The sequence below is a fragment of the Oxyura jamaicensis genome, chromosome 1 (assembly GCF_011077185.1).
Source record: "Oxyura jamaicensis isolate SHBP4307 breed ruddy duck chromosome 1, BPBGC_Ojam_1.0, whole genome shotgun sequence".
Lineage (NCBI taxonomy): Eukaryota > Metazoa > Chordata > Aves > Anseriformes > Anatidae > Oxyura > Oxyura jamaicensis.
Window position 1 is genome coordinate 77,896,214 of NC_048893.1, and position 22,235 is coordinate 77,918,448.

Consider the following 22,235-nt stretch of genomic DNA (forward strand, 5'->3'; position numbering starts at 1 on the left):
GGAAGGAAGGAAGGAAGGAAGGAAGGAAGGAAGGAAGGAAGGAAGGAGGAAATCCTCAACTTACACACGTCATGCACATGTAAGTAATTTGCAGTCTTCAAGTACTAACCCTTCACAGCCTGAAGCAGGGGCAAGGTCCTTCTCTATTCTCACAGGTCCTCTTGTCATTATGCAAGCTTTCATTCTGAAACTCAAACTCACATGAAAAATACTCAGGTTAATGAATTTGAAACTCAGCCTGAGCAGCTCAAATGAAAACTATATCTATTAACCCATTCTTGTTCCTCCTCTCAAGAGCAGACGGCTTATTCTCACAACAGTCCAGAACATCCTACCATACCTGAAATTTTCTGCTGGAATAACAATTTGCTTTCAGTTCCCCAGACTGTATTCACATGTCTCTGGCCCATGCACTCAAACCTGTATCCTTCCACGTCTTCAAAGTCAGAAGGTGAAAAGAAGATTCCTTGATCTTCACAACTACTTTGCTGCACTTCTCATCGTATGACCACATGTAGCGACCTCAAATGCTAATGGATGCACTTCTGACCGAGCAGTCCCTGGGCAAGATGCTTCTGCTGTTGGCTGGTGATCTAGAGATGGTGAAGAGCTCTTAAGGCAAGTTCCAACAGATGGAAGGCAAAGAGTAATGTGGAGTTAAAGCTTGCAGGAGCCCAGTGTCAAGTGCTTCCAGGAAGGTTTAAAGGAGAGCATCACAGCAGTAAAGCAAAGGGAGCAAAGTGGTTTAATAGGCTAAATAAAGGATGGACTGAAACAGATATCAGCTCTGTCAACAGGTTGCTTCATGGCTTTGGTCACACTAGTCATTATTTTTGCCTGTATTTTTTTCACACACAAAATGGATATAATAAGACTTGTTGAGCACTTGCAGTATCATGAGGAAAAATTGGTTAGCCTTTTTAAAGCCCTATGGAATACGTTCTGTAAGATTGACAGCAGACCACAATATCTAAGGAGAAGGCAAGGTAATAAAGCACAAATATGGTGGCAGAAAGAAAAAAAGATGAAATCAGGAAGAGCTATTAGAGATGCCTAAGTGATGGAAGAAAAAAAAAAAAAAAAAAGGGAATGAATACAATAAGGAAAGACAACAAGTTTCAATCAAGAGAAATAAATACTACTAATAAAAAAGCACTAGCAAATATGAAGAAAAAGAAAAAGCAGTGGGAGAAGACCTGAGTTAAGAAGAAAGAAGTAAGTGTTGGTTTTCCTTAGTACCACCTAAGATTTTTTAAAAATAGCCACCTTAAATAGCCACTTTAGTGTTACCTCCTGAGTACCAGTCAGTGTGTTGCATGTGAGAAGCAGAGGATAGAAAATAGAAAAAAAAAAAAAAAAAAAAAAAAAAAGAGAGAGAGAGAGATAAGCAGAAAAAAAATATCAGTTGAATATCAAATTAAAAAAAAATAATTATTATGTCAGTAGCCATGTTTTTCTTGAGGAAGGCAATGTTTTTTGTAATAAATGTTTTTCAACAAAAATCTTCAGTGTTGGTCAGAAAGAAGAACATAAAATCTAAGTGCAATAATTCAATACCTTTCTATGTTATACGTGAAACGTCCTTTTTTTATGAAAACCTGATGTTTCTGTGGGAAAATCATCACTTCCCAGACACCTCTATTTTGGGGCCTGTGTTCTCAATTAGCCTGGTACTCATTTGCGGTATGCCTCTCTGCAGTGTTGTGGCAATATAGTATCCCAAAGGGTTACAAAGAAGCCTACCTGGTATTAAAAATCTACACCCATGATTTTCAATGCCACTGCTTTCTTTCTAACCTTCCTTTTATCTCTCTGCATTTGGGAAGACGTGCATAGGGTGTCAAATCTTCCAGTGAGAACTTTCCATGGCACAAAATCATGATGGGAAAGAAAACATGCAAAAAAAGCACAATGCACAAGAATAACCTTAGTAAGGCTGAATCCTGACGTGTGCCTTGGATATATGATTGAACCCCAGATCATCCACTAGTAATCCTCCTGCTTTTGCTTGTACATGTCTGAAACATTGGCTAAACTGACTGTTCTGGGAGAGACTCTGTAATGACTTCTTAACTGTCAGAACAGACAATCGCATTGGTAAATGTAAATAAGTCACTTTGAGCATATCTGTTGCTTTCTGCCTACAGAAATTTGTCTTAGTGGCACTGGTCCCATTTACAAGCTTTGCGCTTGAGGGAATAAGAAAAACTGCCCAGATCATCATGGGAAAGTTTATACACAGAGCAGCTCAGCCAGCAAAGTGCTTGGCTCGACACGCTGCAAGCACAGAGGCTGCCCATGGATCCATCTCCAAAGGCATTCAGCCTCTGCACAGCTTGGCGGACTACAGCCGTGGATCTGCTCCCTGCCCTGGGCTGCTAACCAGAGCACAGCAGCCACTGGAGAGGTAGGAGCTTGCTCTGCAAGCAGGCAGGCTGCTCACATCCAGAGAATCTCACAGGGGCCAGATCTTGATGCTGTTCCTCATCCTGTAGGGTGTGACTGTAAAGTGCTCGTTCCACTGAGGTGGCTGAGGAGAGCCAGGATGGGGACCCACAGCTGGTCACCATGCAAGTCCTCATGTTCCAAAGGGCTTGAATGTTTTGGTGGACACATGTATCAGCCAGGCCAGTGTCTCAAAAAGATTCTTTCTGCTGTGTAGGTGAATATCCAGAATCCCGTGGGGTTTGGCATCATCCTTAACTCTCTGACTGTACAGGACCCTCTTCACTGGGCAGCCACAGGCCAAAGCCCCTAGCTGGCACTGACAGGAAGACCACAACTGGGTGTTAGAGGTTCCCTGCTGTGATGGAAACCTAGGGATCACCTGGCACAACTGAGCTCTTATATTTGTAATCATTCCTGTTGCTATGGCCACTGCATGTGGGTATAAATCTTTCCCAAGTGACATTACTATGGGAGAGTAGGATGTAGTCCAGGAAAGAGTACTGTTTGATTGATATGACTTTTTTTTCATGACCTGTCCAGGTCTCTGAGTTTACCCATTCAGTTGCTTTTGCAAAAAAATTCCTCATGACAGAGCACTCATGTATTTAGTAGTAATAATATTAACATAATATTGGACTCTGTGTCCAAGTGCTATACAAACACAAACTCATTTTTTATCTCATGACAGTTACCTGCAGTGCTGAGTTGGTTTGATCCCCACCTCAGAGACCTTTTAACAGTGTAACTGTTACCAGACAAATTTCCCATCTAAATCACCACTAAGGACAGGTAGCTAGGCTCCCCCACTCTCGGTTTTAATCAGTGATTCCTGTAACTTCAGTGAAATGCCTCTAGGTTTCTACTGCTGAAGACAGGAAAAATAAACTCTTGGATATAATTTTATTTTAGTTTGTTTTCACCATAAAGGTGTTCACTGGGAGGACACTGTTCTCAGAATTACAGATAGACTTGCCATTTGCACATGGGAAATGGAGTCAGGCATCTCTGTACTAAATCTACTCATAGGCAATAGGGAGGTAAGGCTAACACAGGTGTGGCTTGTAATGTTCCTACTCTTTCTCCACTTGCTGTCTTCAAATTTATTCATACCTCCCTGGAAAATAAGTTACTAGGACTGCAAAAATAGACTAATAAGCAGAGACTTGGAGTTCAAAACATTTAGAGATTAAAGTGAGAATTTTTGTCCAAGCTAAGCTGAGTTAAAGCATGAAAGAACATTGAAACTAGCAGCAGATGTTGTATAAAGAGGGAGGACATGAGGCAGAGATTAAACACCTCCTAAATGTGGTCTAAAGCCTGTGTACTTTCTTTGCAGCTATCTTCAGCCTGGCTAAGACTAAACATGGCAGTAAAAAAAAAAAAAAAAAAAAAAAAAAAAAAAAAGCAGTACGAAACATGGGAGGAACTCCATAGGTATGGAAATTGTTTTACCCACAGCAAAAGTAAACCTGATGAAGCTCAGTGCACCAAAACTGGCAGGAACAGTTAAACTGTGCCCAAAAATGGTGCTAATAATAGGATGTAGTAATTCAGTGTAAAGTTTAAGGCCATATATTTTGAGAATTTTTACTCTAAATTGGTAAGACATTAATTACAAATGAGTAATAACAGTTTCTGTAGCAGGCACTGTTAAGAGGTCTTGTTGACAAACTCAGGCTGGAAGAGATGCAGAAAAGGACTTCAATGCAAGTATATATGGAGTGGCTGCACAGAAAGAGAAAAAAAAAAGAAGTAATTAACAAAAAGAAGAAGGTCCTGAATATTGGAACCATTATAAGATTGATAATTTCTGAAAGGTCAACTGAGTTAGCTCTACCAAAGGAAATAAAAGGAAATTAAAACAAATGGAACAAATGATCTCACACAGAAAAGCCAACAGAAAGTGGCTTATTTAGCTAATGACTTTCTGAAAACATGGGAAGGAGAAGAGCTGTTCAAACTTAAGACAATGTTTGCTCAGAGCAATGTGTATAAGCTACCCTTAGAGAAATATATGCAGGAAGTAGAAGAATGTTTCAAACCATCAGAGGAAGGAAGTTTTGGAAGAGCTTTCAAGAGAAGCAGCCGGAGAGAACTTTCTACCCAATTTGAAAAAGAGATTGATCAATGTATGAAAGGAATTACAGCATGTGGTTTCCCATGACATCTGAAAATAGGACTCAGCAACTTTGGGTGTAATTTACAGACTTATTTCTCATGTTTCTCCTCTCTCTCTGCCACCCCAGATATTTTCAAATTAAATAATGATTTAAAATCATGGTCTGTAATATTAATGTTGACCACATGACAGATAGGAATAGGAAAAAAATGCTCCAAGCTAAAGTTTTCGACAAATTTCTTCATTTACCCTTAAGAATGAGAAAACACATAGGGAGGATCTCTCAGTAACCATCACCTCCCCCATCATATTTTCTGTCTTCAGAATCCTGCTTCAGAGCAGCAAAATGAAATAAATCAGCACCATAGTTACTGTCCCTTAAGCAACTTCCAAGAATTTTCTTACCAGTACTGAAATGAAGCAAACCACTTCATATAATGCTGTGTAGCCTTGTTCCAGCAGCTCCTAGGGTTGTCAGAAACATCAGCTGTGCAGTACAGGTAGGCTTCTAAGCAAGGCCAACACATGCTTTTAGAAAGCATACTTGGAGATTTTTCCTGGGAGTTCTTCTACCTACTACCCCCAGTTTTTGCTACCTGAAACATCACTCAGAGATGGGAGATAATTCCCAGGGCATTTTTATACTCCACTATTTTATTAAAAGCTCTTGTGAACTTACCAAGATACTTTCACCAGATCATTACCAAATTCACCCAGCACATCACTATTATTCTCCAGAAGAAAAGTGTGTTTGGCACCAAAATTAGCATATAAAACAGTATCACACCTGCTTCTGCTGGTACCAACTGCCTGTAAGATTCATGAAGTCTTCTGAGGAAACTACATCTGGATATTGTGTGCTCTCCAAATGAGGTTCTTGTGACTCAAGGCAAACATATTTTTCTGCTGCTATTGCCATTTCAGTGTCTTTGGTGTGCATGTTGTGTCTTTACCAGATTTGCTGTGGTTTCTTCCTGCTTCCTTTCTTTTAGGGGAAAAACTGATCTGGAGAGAGGAATTGGGAATAAGAAACATTCAAACTCCAGCACGAAAACTGCATTGCAGTGCTTCCAACTCCAAATATTCGGTTGACTTATCCAACAAAAAGAAAATGCCTTTATGATTTTCACTTAGTAATTTCACAGCAGAGAGCAAGAACCAAAGCTCCAGAAAGAGCTATTTGTTAGTGCCAGGCCTTGCAACATTTGGTCCCAGGTTACCCAATGGGTTTGAAGCAGTTTGCCTTCCACCACACCCACTTTCTCTATGATATCCTGTTAATGCATGTCTCTGACCTTTACTGTCAAAATCCATCTGCTGAATTTCAGACCCGTGGGCTCCTCAGACAGCCTTCACTTTTCAGGGTGTTATCGGGTGACTGTCCCAGTGGTACAATGCTGTGGGGAGCACTTGTTTCTGACTTTTCTGCTATGTTTGCTGTTTGTATTTTGCAAGACACAATTTATCAGACACATCTAACCATAGTGCATTATAGAAATGAATGTGTAAATTTTAAAAATTGCTTTATGAGGCAAATAAAGCCTATAGTGATTGATTCAGTACCTCAGCATATTTCTTCCTGAGACAGGCCCTGTCTTTTTGTTCAAATGGTTCTCTGCTAAGCACAGCAGTTCTCCCCTAGGGGACAGCAGGACTCCTTATGGCTTCCACATGGTGCTTGTAGTTCAAAACTCTAATGGTCATCCCTGAGAGGGCATATCCGCTGCCCCTAAAACATAAACGTGGAGCTTCCCATGTCCAACTCTCCTGCCAGCATTTAAGACAACAGTTTTAACAACTCTACAGAAGGATGCTCTCACTGCTGGTTGCTTTCAGTCAAATCAAGCACTGATCTGTGGGATCACAGGCAAGAAAGCTAGTACAAAACAATCTCCCCAGTTTGTCAGACCCAGGTTTGTGACAACTTTGGTCAATGTCCCCTAAGAGCCTGGGGCTAAGCTCTGACCAGGAGCCTCAAACTTCACCAGCCAGTTACAGCAAAGTTTCTTCCACTTTAGGAGGCAATGCCGTGCCCAGTCTTGGTTTGCGTGTGTGCAGGCCTGGAGAAGGAGGCTGGTACCACAACCAGGCACCATCTGCTGTAGCCTACCTTCAGCTGCCAACTGTGTTTTCAGTGCCCACGGGGATGTGAAACTGCTGTTTGCGCACAAGGTGTAACTGTTTGACAGCCCAGCCTACTACGTCCTTGTTGCTCCATGTAGTACTGTTATTGCTGTCCCAGCCTTTGATAAGGCTAGGGCCTCAGATAGCTACTGTACTTTTAAGTCTGCCTCCAAATAAGCGGCTACCTTTCATCTCTGTTTTATTGCCAAGGACAGAGACAGACAAGCCAGACCACTGGCTGGCTAATAAGTAATAGGGAACTTTACTGAGTCCCACAGTCCTCCTGATCTGGTGATATATTTTTAATACACAGAGATTTATACATATAGATTTTTTCTATCTATAGCTCCTACAGTGTGAGCAGCAGGCAGGGGCCAGCACGTGGTATATGCATATGCCAGAGGAAATGCATGTCTGCAAGGGGACTCAGCTGTAACTGAGTAACTTGACAGGTAGAACAAACTCTTTCAGCCCTTTGCTCTTTCCAGTTCCCAAATATGACAGCTTAATCATTTTCTAGACACAAAATGTCACCGAGATAAAGCAAAGTTTATAAAGGAGGACTGGTCACATGACAGAAAAAAATCTGGTAATATATCAAAGCAAAGAAACTCAAAGTTCAGGAAACATTTGTTTTCCTCAGAGCTTCCCCCTTTCCTCTCTCTCAGCACTCACAGGCTGAGAGGGGCTGGAAATTCAGCCTGAATGTTCCTTAAACAAATACAGCTCTGTCCTTTACATCACCGTACGGCTCACCATCAATGCCACATTTGGTAAACTGTGAAAGTTGAAACCCAGTTGCTTTGTTCCAGCTATTCAAAGGTACATGGGCACTGAAACCTTGCTGAAATAAACAGGCAGCTTCCTGTGATGGTTATAATGGCTTATGGCAGAATAGCAGACCCATTCAAATTTAGACATGCTTTCCCTCCACCAGAGTGAACATGAACATCTTAATCTTTTCAAAGCTGTGTTTCAGCTGGCAGAAGCAGTGCTGTACCATGTAGGATGGAGTCATGGCATTGCACCTCCCTTGAGGGGACATGACTTAAAACTCAGCACAGGCTCCTCAGGCTCTCTCCTCTGCTAATCATCCCACAGAGCTGGTTTGTGTGGCTAAATTTCAGCTGGGGACCTAGGGTCAGCTTTTGCCCTCACGTGCGTAACATGGTTGAAGTTACCCACATGAAAAGTGGCTACACTAAAATCAGCTTAGGCAGGAGGCCTTCCACGTTTCAGGCTGTGCTCTTTGAGCTTTTTTGCTGCCTGGCCAACTATTGTGTTAGATGCTGTGCAAAGAATAAATAAATAGGAGAAAGAGCCAAAGAGGAGGAGTTTGTTCTTCCAAGCAATGCATGGCCTTCTTTCAGTTACAGCACAGTGTTTATTATCTACCTTGAGAGGACAAGGGTTGCTTTTTCAAAACTACATAATTACATGCATAGGCTGTATGAAACCATCCCTGACCTCTAACATAATAAGTCATGTGGTTTCTTGTAAGTACTTTTTGGGTGCTTGAGTGAATCACCAAATTTTGAGGTTTGTCATCAGTAATTTTGGTAACACATTTTAGCCAACAGCATGATTACCCGTAGTTGTTTGCTTTTCATTTTACATTCCTTTAGCAGAAGACCCTTGTGGGATGGTGGCTTTCTACAGCTGAAAGTCTGAATAGTAAGACTAGGCTTTCTATGCACATTTATTTGTAACATGTTAGCATACAGAAAAAGCCCTGAGGCCCGTACAAACTCACTGGAGGATGAAGTCCCAGCTCTGGAGAACTTTCATTCTCAGTCAAGAGGGAGAAGGTGTGGGAGAAATGTTCAGCACACAAGTGAAGCTATGAGAACATGGATAATCAACCCCATCAGCCATCACTTTCCAAAAGTATTTAGATGCTCATAGAGGTATCAGGCACTGATACAAATGCACCATAAAAATGTGCAATACAACATATTAATTCTATTGGGTGCTTACCTTCTGTAGAGCATTAGCAGAACTTAGGTGCCTTTTTCCTTTTGTATGTCACCACTGTGCCCAGGCACATAGTTAGATACCTCATTGCTTTTATTAAGCCTGCATCCTTTTTTTCTTTTAATAATTTCTGAAACTTGTGATCTCATAGCTTTATACTAGAAAAATAATCCCTGACAAAGGCGTTGCTGGAGGTGGAGAAAATATGAGAAGGGGGATATAGAAGTGGTGCAGAAGAGAAAATAAAAATGAGAGGGAAGAAGTAAAAAGAGCAAGAAGAAGAGGGTGGTTAGGATGTGGTTTGCAATGAAAACAGGCCTGAGCAGCTGATTGTTTTCAGCAACAGAGAGGAGCATGATAAAGGAATCAGGACCAAAGGCTGTGCAGGGAAAACAAAGAAAGTACCTCAAGTCCAGGTGAGTCCTGAGACTAACAGGTCTCAGGTTTTATTGGCCTTCTGCAGCCCAGGCCACTGCCTGGTCTTAGGAATGGCTACAGACTTCACAGTGATAACAAAATGTCCCACCTGCAATGAAGACAAATACAGCTGGCTGCACAGCAGGGACAAATGCACGTTCTTGCACCTCCAGCCCTGGATCTACCTGCAGTGACTCCTCTCATTGCTTTTCTCCAAGGAATGTTTCACACTATGGCAGACTGATATGGATTGTATTTGCTGCAGAAACATAAGTGTCCAAAAAAACACAGGTCCATCCCCAGGAATTGCACCATTACCTCAAAAGTGTGAATGACCCCACTTTTCGCAAGCAGAAGCCTAGAGTTTGCTGTATTGTAGAAGATATTTGGGATAGGAAAAGGGGGACTTCAGAGAAAGGCAAGCTGTTGTAAGCAGGGACTCATGGAAGTCCCTGCCCATACCACAGCTTTGAAGCACTGGTATTTGAAACCTCTAACTCCACAAGTGCCTGGCTCTCCCCGTAGGAGGTTCAGGCAAGGTGCCAAGGTTCAGGCCGGGAAAAGGCAGAGGGGACCCATCAGTTCTGTGTGAGAGGATGGTAGACATGCATACCTGAGGTATGGAAGTGCTTTGCTTAGCACATGTTCAAGCTGGAAAATGCATACGGTATGTCTTTGGTCTCGGTGCTATCAAGAGAAGGAGAGAAGCCACCACCTAATGCATAACCATACTTCTCTCATAGAAAGAGCACACGGACCTGTAGGCCCCGTGCTCTGCTCCCCCTGCAAGGGCTTTCCATGCAGTGGAGCCAGGCAATGCAGCAACCATGACAGTTTTGGATAAAGGCCAAGCACTACTTGAAGGTTTCCATCCAGGTGACTTTGTGCTCAGCCAAGCTTTGCTCTTTCTCTCTTTCTCTCTAATATTCTGGGTTAAATCAGACTGACCTCAGTATCAGCCTAGCAGAGTGGACCATTTATTAACAGAGAAATGAAAAAAATTCCTTCCAGGAAAGGGGAATAAAATTTTACCTGCAGAGTTGAATTGTGAAGAGCCAGGTTTTCCTTCCGATGCTCTGCCTAGGCTGGGTGGTGAGGATCATCCTGGAAATCAGAAGCATTGAGCAGAGCCAGGAACAATTCCAAGTACGGACCGCAGAGTAAGTCTGTTCACATCAAGCACTGGAAGGCAAATAAAGCACAGACAATGCTCAAAAACTCGCAGCCTGTTCTTTTTTGTTCTTTGATAACAGAAAATGAGAAGCTAAATAGCTGTAACAATTTCTCCCCTTGTAGTCATTTTCCCTTCTCTGCTCCACACAAACAAACAAAACAAAACAAAAAGGTCTTGTTTAAAATTGATCAAATCAGGACAAGGAGTGAGATGTTACTGGAGATTTAACCACTGTGATTTTATTTTTGAAATTTCTGTGAAAAGTAGAATGAGTTGGAAGGGACCCACAAAGATAATTGAGTCCAGCTCCTAGTTGTACTTTACTCCAAGTAAAGTACACATGCATTACATTCACAGAGACTGTCCCCTCCCTCTCTACCAGGCTTGCTCTCCCGTCAGTGTATTATGAACAGAGCCTTAGCCACACACAGGACTTGGCCAGCTAGTCAGTGACTTTCACCCCTTGATGCTTTCTTGATCTCCTGTAACTCACTGTTGATCATATTGTGTTGTTTTTAAGTAACTGTATGTGTGGGTGCATATTAGCTGTTAAAAAGCAATTTACATACCTTAGCTGCACTCGGCCAAGAAGCACACATAACCCAACCCAATAAATCACAGCAATAGGAAAACAAAGAGGGGGCAAAGAGGAGGTGTGGAGCTGTGGCTGCAGGGTACTCACACTGTCTTTGGAGCACGCCTACCTGCTGCCAGAGCCAACTGCGCCTAGCTCTTGCTCCAGGAGATGTCTTCCAGGACAGGTGAAAGCCACAGCCTTGGTGGAGCATGGCTTCATCCAAAAGAAATATTTTCCAAATAATAATACTCTCTTCTTCCAGCCCTGCCCCTTCTTCTAGCCCTGCCCCAATTCTGCTTCAGTGTAGATTTTGTCATCCAGCCTGCTCTTGTCAGTAGTTTGTTATGGACCCATAAAAAATTGTACATAGAAAGAATATACTGTCCTGGCAGAAGGACCAAGCTCTTTTAAGAAAAAAGACAAGAGGAAGAAAGAAACTACTTATTGCAAGCAAATTTGCCACCAATCTTCCCTAGGGTAGATAATAATTGGAGTGAGCACAGCTACAAGATTACAGATTTGCCACCATCTGGGGAAATGCAGTGTTCCATGGAACAATCCATAACAGAGTGCTTTGCCCTGTTGGCCTGTGCCAATCAGCCTGCCAGGAAGCAAAATGCAAGTTAGCCAGCAGAGCAAAAGGCAACATCTCCTGCTTAAATTTAAAAACAACAAGCCCAGCCAGAAACTGGGCCCAGGCCTTAATAATTAAATAAATAAATAAGTCTTTAAAATCTACGGAGCTCTGAGAAGAAGATTGTTTTACAGTGGTCTAAATGTAGATTTTGCCTATCCTGTGATGTTTGAACATGACAAAAGACTTGAACTGCAGCATTGATTTTATAAAGCTTGCAATGTTTTTTAATGATGTAACAAATACAGCTCTGGGGCTCCTAGCATCGGATCAAAAACTCCAAAAGAAGTGAGACACAAACCTGTGATGTTACACAAAATTCACTCTGCCAATTCAAAATTGCCAAGGAAATCTGATAGTTAACATTGCAGGAACAGGCTTTGTTTAACATTTAATTAAAAAAAATATATATGAAAACATTTATCTTTTATTCAGAAAGCTCAGACCTACAGCACAGAACCTCAAGCCACTACAGAGGGGAGGGCAGCTGTTGTTATGCCTTGCTCCTCCTTCCCTCCTGCATTCCCCAGCCACGTGCTCTCCCAGCCTTGTGCCCCAGCACTTACCACTCTTGCTTCTGTGAGTCAATAACTCAACAGAAAGCTTCTCAGCTGTGGTGGGTTTCTGCTGCTGTAGCAAGTTAAAGCACCTCCAACATCCAGATAGATGAGCAGTCCATGCCTGGTACCCTGGGGAGCTGTGCCTTTAGCAGGCAGGCTCCTCATTCTGCCAAGCCAGACCAAGAGTGAGATACTGCCTAGACACTCTCTGCCCAGACCCTCTCTTCCCACTCTTCTATTTGATGTGGCCATCGATGCCACATACACCAAGTCCCTTTGTCTCTGTGGAGTGAAGGAACTCCGTTCCTCGCTGCTGCCAAGTCAGTTTTCAGACAGGTAAGCCACTGGAAGTGACTCACGAGGCAGCCACAGGCCAGCTAGCTGCAATTCAAGGGGAAGAGAGGGAGCACACACCTGAAGTACAATTTCCCTTAAAAGCTACAGCTCTCACCCAGCCTGGTTAATCTCATTTAAGAGCTGCTGTGGTCTGAGACTCACTCCTGTCCTTATCTATGCATTTTTGCCCTTTAACTTGTGCCAACACCGGTGCCCACTTTTCCCACCCAGTTCTGGCTTGCTAAACTGGAAGAAAACTATCCACTTCTTTGAAGGGGGTTGTTGCAGGGATTAGCAGGGCATGAGGAAGCAGAGAAACCCTAGTCCAGATCAGCTGCAGTCATTGTGGGAGTTCAGCTATACCTTGAACCCATAGCAAGTTTGAAACAGATGATGACATTCAGGATTTACCCCTTTTAGATCCAGGGGGATGCTAGCTCTGAAACCTCACAGTGATAATGCAGATAAACTCTCCAGCTGCTGGTAGTTTTATTAGAAACATCCTTCTAATATGATAATCCCTAGCTCAAACAGCCCTCCACAGGGTCAGAAGCCACAACTATGCCAGCCCATACAGAAAAACCTCAGGTTTTCTCCACAGCAGCTTCCTGTAAATGTCACACATTTGTCAATACAAAAATCTGCTGGATATTGAAAACAGAGAAACACTATGAAATTCAATATGGTTTAAAACAAATAATGCTGGGACTACCACCAAGTGTACTATTGACTTTTATACACAACTGTGTGAAATCCATTGAACTATTCTTGTTTAAATGAAGCCGCCACATAATTCTGAGTCTCCTGCCCCCAGTGCCATATATTTTAGGAATGTGGGTAAAGACTTTAGCTACATCTTGCCATAGATAATACATGATCTTACTGCAAAACAAAATTCAAGCATAGAAATGGACCATACTATACAGAAAAGGAAAATGACTAATAAATTAGGCCCAAATATTCTATAAGAGCAACCAAAGCTGAGAAAATAGAAAGTAAGGGACAAGTAACCAATGAATAAAATGTCTTCCTGATATACAGAGAGTATTAAAACAAGACTCTTTCACTAGAGTATTAGAAACAAAATAGAAGCAAGCTGGAAAGTGACATTGTCCTCCCTGCTTTATTTCCACTGAGCAAAAGTACAGAAAGTAAACAAAAGTGTAGAGAGAGAATGTAAAGATTAGTTCAAAATGCTTTTAGCTTTAAGTTAGTAGCAGCACATCTGTGAGAAGTTTTAACTCCATGTTTGTCTGTCTGATAAAGGGAAATTTATTTTCATTCATTTTTTTAGGTGCTCCAAAATTCTGGCTCCATTTGTATCATTGTCCTGTAGGTTATTCTGACACTTTGAGTGTACTTGTCTTTCTCACAAGCCAGGACATCCAGAGTGATTAACTCCACAGTAGCATTGAAAGAAAAGAAAACCACTCCAGAAATACATGACAGGGATGAGTAAGCAAGCCTTCCTGGTTGTTGATCTGTGATATACTCAGCAATTCCAGCAGAGGAAATATTTATTTTAGAAGGGTGCGTAATTTCCGCTGGGTTTTCACTCCAGCACTAAAATCTGGTGCTGAAAGCTTTAATGATTAGATGATTTTATTTCCCCTTTGAGTCAAGGAGTGACTTTTGCTGTGTGCTTTACCTGCTAAAGCAAACAGCAAGTGCTGTTTGGTATATTTCAGTGGCTGAGCAGGAAATTTCTCGCAAGGTGCAGTGACAGCACAAAGCATTCGCCTCTCTTGCAAGTTAGCAACATGGATAAATAGAAGAGCAGATTGGCTGGGTCACAGGTAGGTGACCTCCCCTCCTCCAATAAAATCTGCCTTCCTAGGCTGGGTCTCTGGAATCCTAACACTGCTGTTAGGCCAAGAGCAGAGATCCTCATGCCTGTGGTATTTGCTCAGAGGGCATGACCACTTTGGGCAAGTCTTTCATGTGAGTCAGCTTTAGCTGATCCATGGGAAAATTCCTTTGTGTTGTCAGGCAGGGTTTGCTCACAGTTTCAAAGGATAATCCGACTGAAATGAAAATGCATCTAAATTTTAGCATATTTGGGCCAGCTCTTCAATTAAACCTGATGCAAAGCAAAGGATGCTCAGTTTTCTTTGCAAGCCAACTTGGATAAAGAGAGCCCTCAATAAGTAACCTGTGTGTTCTGGAATGCACCACTCTCTTGCTGGATTCTACGTCATCTCTGACCACATCAAATACCATGTGCAGAAATATAGTCAACATAGATTCAGAAGAAAAGTGTAAGTTACAGCTATGACCCTGGAGAAAGGAAAATTAAACAACCAATCCTGCAAACATGTATTCATTTGACTGTCCTGTGTCCCATCATATTCTCTAGTCAGCAAAGAAGAGGCAGCTGAGGCAGGGCAAAATCAGGGCAGAGCACTTCCCACTATCATTCCATTTTCCTCCATGAGGAGCATCCAGAAGCCTCCTCTCACCTCATCACTGTGCAAGAGTTATTTGTTCAGGACTGGCAAGGGTCACTGCAAGTCCTTGTGTTGTTTTATTGATCAGTAAGTGGCTTGACAGCCAGGTCTCCATCAGATGAATTCCCTGGTGTATATGTGAGGCGAACAGTTATGTGCAGCACAAGTAAGAATGGCAAAATACAGGCTCACTTCCTTCTTACACAGCCTGCAGTAATACAGCCCTTAACCATCCTTTGGGTCCCAAGCACTACTGCCATGTAAATAAATTAGTCTCACTATACTGTTGTAAGCACCCACTGTCCACTGTGCATTTAGAGGCACTCTACACTGTACCTGCAGCCTGACAAAATTCTGTTCTAGTACAGTTACTGTGTCCCTAAAAAAAAATAAAAACACCTAATTTTCCATGATGCCTTACCTAAAGACAAGGTCAGGCAGGGACTAGAAGGAATTCATACAGAATTCATGGCAGAGAAATTCTGCTCTTCTGACACAAGGATGTTGAGGACACCTACAGGGAATGAGGAGCTTGCTGCCTTGATGCACAGACACAGTATGAGTGTGTCCAAGACCCTTTGCTTGTATGAGTTGTTATAGCCTATTTACTTCAGTCAATGATGCTGTGCTGCTTCATGCCAGCAGCAAAGGGCAATATAAAGTATTATAATCACTCAGCCATCAGTCATGTCAAGAAATAAGTTGCTAATCACACTTTTTTTTTTTTTTTTTTTTCCAGTGCAAGCTGCCAGTCGTTTTTTATGAAGATAACCTTCAAAATGCCTTCAAACTCACTACTGCTGAAAGTCTGTCAAGGTGAGCTTGTTACAGAAATCAGATTAGTCACAGCTCCTCTTACCCCTTTGCACAGCAGGCTCTGTGTCTTCAGAAGGTCAAAAGCATAGGATTCACAGCCTGAATCAAAATTAACACTCCTAAACCTCACAAAGTGAAGGTGGTTCAATAATACAGGTCCTAATCTGAAGATGCTCTGTTATGCACCTCAGCCATGGAAATGGACAAGTGACTTCAGGCTGATAAATGGAAGAAGTTAGCGCAGCACAGCAAGTTACTGGACATCAGGTGAGCTCTGAGGGAAAGCATGCTTTTTTAAACCCTCTCTACAGAAACCTCAACATTTCACCTCATGCTTTCAGGGAGCAAGTTGTGGTAACTCTTCCTGATGTGGTAAATCATGTGTAAGCTGAACCACCTGGGAAGATTTCTGATGGCTTGCAAATGCAGAGAGAGTGGAAAACCCACTAGGTGTCCCTCTGCCCCTTTATGCACTTGCATAGCCTTAACATTATGACCTGTTGCGGCTGGGTTCAGGTGCTGGACCTGTAAAATGGGATCAGTAGATAGTTCCCTATTGCATTGACGTTATGGAAGGAGCAATGTGTAAATGTCTGGGAGATGCTTAGTTACTGCAGTAATGGAAATTTATAAGCAGCTCATGCACCTGCCTGATGTCTGATGGCTACACTTGCAAATATATACAACATAACAGATTCGGTCACTGTTGTTTCTCATAACAGTCTGTAGTTTCACTGTAGTTTCTTGTTTGATATCAACAGTATGATTTGCAAAGAAGGAGGAAAAGTCTCTGCTTCTCTGGTGCTGTACGGGCTGTTTTAATGGGCCCTGGAGCCCTCTGTATGACCAAATACAATATTTGATAGCTAGCCCATTGGGGGATAAACGCTGTCTACAAAACCAGTGTTGGCTAACATTTTCATTGTTTAACAAAGGTTTTAGGAAAATCCATTTCAACTTCTAGGCTGCTAATGAAGAATTTATTGTGGCTACTGTTTGCATAGCTGCTGTTCCCACAAATGTTTGCAAAGATTTTTTGTGCGTGTATGTGTATGTTACTTGCTATGACATGAAGAACATGAAAAGTAAATACAGTGTGAAATTTAGGGCATAGCATTCTTCAACACAATGCACCGTAAAATTATTTGGAGTTAGTGTGCCATATATACAAAAGTTTCCAGAGGTGCTCCCTGTAAACGTTCTTTAAAGTTCTTATCTTAGATAGGCTCCTATACAAGCAGTATTGGGTCCCACATATTCAGACCCTTCTAGCTTCATGAGGCCCCTCAAGGTGAGTCAGTCTACACTTTCAGTACCATTGGCTACTCACTCTTATTTTAGAAAATGACTGAGTCAGTCCCAAATCATACAGGCATCTAAAACCCATAGAAATCACTGACAATTAGACACGTATGTAAAGGATCAGAGTTTTTTACAGTATCAGGTGAAAGAGGGGACAACATTAACATTCACACACATGAACAGTATAAAACAAAACAGATGAATTTGGTATTATCCCAGAATCAGAAGCAAAGTGTTGTAAACTACAGATGAAAAAGAAAAAAAAAAAAAAAAGAAAAAAAAAAAATGAAGCAGTGGGAACAAAACCCCCAGGTAAATCAATGTTTGCTGAACCAGATACAGCTGTAGAACCAGGATTAGATTTTCGTGCATGATAATCATGGAACATTCCAGTGTGAGAATCTAAGAATCAGACTTAAATTACTTTTTCAAAGCATCTTAATGAGATTTTATTAGAGTAGGAGAGTTCTGTGGAAGCTATTGTCAAGTTGTATCACTATTCATCAAAAATGGAAATTGCTAAACCAGAGAACATGTTGTATCGAAGAAACTAAGTTCAGCTCTTCTGATATAGCATCCTCCACAGGAATCATTATTACAGGATTCACCATGTATTTTAAGACCCCATGTCCAGGGCTCAAACGCTGATCTCTACATCTCTGAACTTTTATTTTTTCATTGCCTAAGTCCTCCTTTAGCAGTCATTCTCAGCCATCTTCTATGGCCAGCTCTCTGAATTTCAGTCAGCAGTCCCCCCAGGCCCTGTTCTGTAGCTGAGAGGAACAGTCTACATCAAACTTCCCTGCTTTCCTACTGGAGTCCAGCACCAAACTACATGGCATCTTTGGCTCCTCTGGAAGTGAACATTGGCTTCCTCTAAAGACAGAGGAAGTAGAGGATTAGAAGATAGGCAATTAAGTACCTAATCATCTAATTGTATTATGTTCTGAATAAGTCAAGTGTTTTATGGAAAAACAACATGTCATACAAGTATGAACTTCACCTTAATACATATTCAGAGGGCAGGGGTGAGAAAGAAACAGAATTATCTTGTATCTGTAGCGTAGATTCTCACATTTCCCATCTTTTGAGTATGAGACACACTTCAGACAAGATGTTTTCTGGGATAATAATTATTTGGTTACTTAAATCCTTATTGGACGGACACGTGTCTTTTGGTGTTTTTAAGTCACCTATCACACTTCTGATGACTATTGAAAATTATTTGGTAGTGACACTTTGTATCATGAAAATACAATAGCTTGCTTACTTATACTTCAAACAAGACTGTACTTAAATGTACTATTCATCTGTTGCCTCTTTGATATATTTAATAATATCCACGTGACCTTGTCAGGCTTATGAATTAGTAGTAGCACACCTTCCCCGATCAATAATTCAGGTAATCCAGCCCCTCCTCTCAACCATATTAAGTGTGAATAAAGTTCAAGGGTGTTTAAAGAAATGTGCTTAATAGTATTTCTGATACCAGGGCTAGAAGTAATTTGCATATGAGATAGTATCCAGTGTGCAAGTTTGGGCCTATAGAGAACAGAGCTCAGCCCATGACTTTCACCTTTAGTTTTGAAGGCAGGGATTAATTTCTGGGATACTAGGATTACTTTTGCAGAGGCTGTGGGGCTACTTGAAAGTAAAAAAGCCATTTGTCTTCCAATACAAGCCTCCTTTCAAGACATTACTTGCACTACTGTACTGTGCATGCCCCACTAAAAAGTAGGTCCTTAGGCTCCCAAACCTCCCAGGGAGGCAGAGGGGACAGAATGAATGGGATTAAGAGTCCCCAGTGTGGAGTTCCTTTGCCAAAGCACTGTAGCCAGAGAACTCTGTTCTGCACTCAGTTTCTGACATAGTCTTCTCATCCTGAAAACCTCCACAGAATGGCTGTATCATGTACCTGCTTACAGATCACAGTGCCTTCTGCAGGTACCCATCTTCGCAAAGACATGTCTGCAATAGTTGAAAACAGTAGACAATTCATCTGAGTGTAAGGATTTAGAGCAGAATATTCTACCCCAGCAAGCTCCTGACACTAAAGAAGAGCTTTCTGAAAGTCTGAAGAGTTTTTCTTTCCCTCTCCCTTTTCACTTAGATCACAGCTTGGGTTTTTCTAGCAATGGCTAGGAGCCAAATTCCCTAAAACTGCTAGCAAGGCAGTTCTCATACTATTTACAGTATAACCGGAAGCCAGAATTAGCAGATATCTCATGAGTAAGCTCATTCTCATGAGATTTCTGGTCCAGCTTTGTACACTGGGGGAGACAGAAGTGTTATGGCAGGACCCTACTATGTTAAGCCCCATACAAATATTACATGCCCAGACCAGTATATTTCTTTAAACTGAAATATTTTAATAAAAGGTGTGCCAACACCTAAGAAATAGAAGTGAGGGAGTTCCCTAACAAATAGGTTATCTCATGTTCTGTCAGGGAGAGCCTTTCAAAGCCATTTGGCTATGTACCACACAGATGGGGAAAGAAAACAAGAGATTCACTCAGAGATTTTGTTTAGGGGGTCCTCTTCCAGGAGATGGGACATATGGGTTTGATTTCTCCTCTTTTTTTTCCAAACTTTCTACTTTCTCTAGATGAATATTTCATTACTTGGCTATCAGGAACAAAGAAGACACAACCCATAAAGCTCAGTCCATTGGACTTCTCCTATGTGCCCGCTCTTCTGAGGACCCCTTCTGGGCTGGGCTAAGAAGTGAAGCAGGTGGGGGTGAGAAGCTCACTCCACAAAGGAGAACAGGCATGTAGATAACTTCAGAACATGGGGGTTTGCTGCACAACCACACCAGAAATAAATAAATAAATAAATCAGTGCCAAGGGGATTTCACCAAGCAATAAATCTGGAAAGCTAATGTATGGTTCAAATTAGTATTACAGATTCTAAAGGTGCACAGCTTTGGACTTGAGGACCAAACAAACACAATTTATTGGTTTTGAACCAATGTGCACTTCCCTTTTCCCTTGTTTGGATTTGCAAAGTGGTATTTATGTTTCATCCTGACTTATTTTATGGTAGCAAAAGTGAATACCACATCATTATTTTTTGGTAAACTCCCAATCTAAATAATTACTTTCTTTAATTTGAAAATGCAAGATAATCTTAAATTCATAAGAGCTTCTTCTTGCTAAGTAGATACTTATTTAGTGATCCATCAACACTTAAGGTTCTCTTGTCAAAGTTAAATCAATTTGAAATGATGACTTATGAACTACAACAGAATGGAAAAGTCAAGAAGCAAAGGGGGAATTTCATGGACTTTCCTCCACCGCAACAATAAAACATTCATTTATTTCAGTGCGTTTAAACCCGACATCCAAATTTTGTTCAATAAAGAGTTGTTTTTTATTACTGTTTGTGTTAGAAAGGGAATCCTCTTTTTTATTTTTATGTTTTAGTATATGTTTAGGAGCAGGATCAAATCTCTATTTATCTTTATGCCAATTAAAAAGTTCTATCCTTCCAGCTGGGAAAATGCAGTCAGACCAAATTTGTTATGTACTGTACATTTTTATTTTTAGAGCAGGGAGCTAACAGTAAGTTGAGGGATTTTTTTCCCAGCAGAAAAGATACAGTGAATGTTTTTAGACATTCCTGGAATTAGATCAAGTTTCTAACTGGAGGCAAAATAAAGTATTTCACATCATTGAAAAAAATATATATATATACATATATATAGTAGGTACAATTATAGTAGATACACTAGTATTAACAGCGATTATTGTCGCTGTTATTTTTCAACCTATACCCATATACCCAGATCAATTGGCATTAATGAGGCAAGACTTATCTACATCTAACTGAGAAACAGACCTCTGTACTTTCAGTAAAAATATGGCAATTTTTCAGCAATTTCTCATTTGCTTTTTCAAGCACATCTGTTTGAATTCTGTATCTCCATCATGTTTGGTCTTTGTAGTAATCAATACATTGAACTTTTTATGCAAAACCATTTATATCATAGGGTAAATTCTAAGAAAATACTGCAGAATAGTTCCAGTAACCAGCTGCAATGCATATTTTTGATTTGCTTTAGAAATCAAATGCAGAATTTACATTCCCCAGCGAACAGGAACTTTAGTTCTGATGTCATTTTTTCAGTAAAACAGTTGAAGACCAAATGTTTGCAGCACAATGTTTCTATTGACCATTGGGGTTTGTGTATGGATTACTACACTGATAGAAATAATTTTAGATTAATCAATGAGACAACTTGTAGAACTAGTCAGAACAAGAATTCCATACCACAGAAAATTCTGGAATTTCAAAATATTTTGGTTTCTAAAGAAAACAGAAAGGTTAAATTTCTTAAAACATTCTGTGGACAAGTTCTAAAACACAACTCTTGAAGTCCAATCCAAGCATTGATACTGTTTTTTTTCAATTATTCAAAATACAAATTTTGATTCTTACAGATAATAACATGTCCTGCAGAAGTCCAATGAAATATTTTCTGATGTGCCTTTTGTTTTGAAGCATAAGGCCTGATAGAGCAAAGTACATAATTACATTTTGTAGATCTGGTGTTTCAGAGTTCACATAGAAAGGTACTTTTTGTTGACTTCTAAGAAAAAACTGAGACCATCAAGAAAAAAACTTTGCACATCAGTGAAATTACATTTCCCTACATAAGCCAAAAATCATCAATAATATATTATCACCATTTTCAAGTTTAAAAAATGCTAGTGCTATTAAATTATTTCTTTCACCTCAGTTAATCTTATGTTACTGTACTTAACACAAATCATGTGTTCTGAATCACAGTCTTTAAGGTGTTTTCTCAATCTGAAGCAACTGTCTGCAAGGTCTTTTTAGAGTATGGAACATGAAGTAATGAGTAGCTATGGAAAGTATTTTAACATTATGAACCTTTGAAAAAAATCAAGCAGTTATTTAATTTCCTATTTTGTGTTAACAAAAACAAAAAAAGAAATGGCAAAAGCAGTTTGATCTGGAAACCACACAAGCTTTTTGTACTCTGAGGTCAATGCAGCATCAGTAGGAATATGGCAGCAATGGCATCACATGGTGTTGGAGTACCTGATGCAAGAGCAAGCGTTCAGAGGGAGGGATACCCAAAGCTTTTGATAACACCTACAGTAAACCTGGGTAGTATTTAATTAAACTTGATACATTGAACCACCATATAAAGAGCTTTATATAGTAAAATTCTGGGGAACTCCCATATTACAAATTGGGAAACATTAGGACTAGTGAAACTTGAGAAAAATAGGAGTAACTTCATTTTTTTCAGTAAATAATGCTGAGAAGTGAAAACT

The 22,235-nt window shown here is 40.7% G+C and overlaps 1 long non-coding RNA gene across 4 annotated transcripts in view; it reads right to left on the reverse strand.

Moving 5' to 3' along the window:
- Positions 1-4,137: 4,137 nt before the first annotated feature.
- LOC118158053 overlaps positions 4,138-22,235 on the reverse strand; it is a 40,520-nt gene continuing 22,422 nt past the window's right edge. The window contains exons 1-4 of one of the 4 annotated variants that reach the window (XR_004746779.1): positions 10,939-11,349; positions 10,115-10,186; positions 9,071-9,341; positions 4,138-4,173 (exon numbers count right to left, since the gene is read on the reverse strand). This is a non-coding gene — a long non-coding RNA (uncharacterized LOC118158053). Of the gene's footprint in view, positions 4,174-8,866; positions 9,342-10,114; positions 10,187-10,938; positions 11,350-12,033; positions 12,353-22,235 lie in introns of those variants that run through there. The other 3 variants (XR_004746778.1, XR_004746777.1, XR_004746780.1) reach the window with 3 other exon arrangements.